The sequence below is a fragment of the Phaethon lepturus genome, unplaced genomic scaffold, assembly GCF_000687285.1.
Source record: "Phaethon lepturus isolate BGI_N335 unplaced genomic scaffold, ASM68728v1 scaffold24247, whole genome shotgun sequence".
Lineage (NCBI taxonomy): Eukaryota > Metazoa > Chordata > Aves > Phaethontiformes > Phaethontidae > Phaethon > Phaethon lepturus.
This window is the reverse complement of record NW_010554368.1, coordinates 1-378: the sequence shown is the minus strand read 5'-3', so window position 1 is coordinate 378 and position 378 is coordinate 1.

Below are 378 nucleotides of genomic sequence, written 5' to 3'. Positions count from 1 at the left end.
CCCGTGCTGCGGGGTCACGCGAGTGCTCCGAGCTCCGGCGCGGTGACTGCCAGGAGGGGACCTGCCAGGCTGTGACCCTCGCCCCACGGCACCCGCTGGAGATCCAGGCGGGTGCTGGGGGTGCCTGAGCCCTTTGGCCAGTTGGCTGCTGGCCCCGGGAGCCCTTTGCCCAGCTGAACTCATCCCCTTTCCAGTTTCCTTGGCTGTGAGAAACAAACTGCCCCGCACTTTGGGTGCTCCTGACCCCCCCGGCCATGCCCACGCTCACACCCCCCAAGCCCCACAGCAGCCATTCACTCTGCAGACTTCCCAGGCTGCTTACATCGAGGCCGGGGCGAGGGGGGGGTCTGGTGAGTTTGGGGTGCCATTTCATGCCCC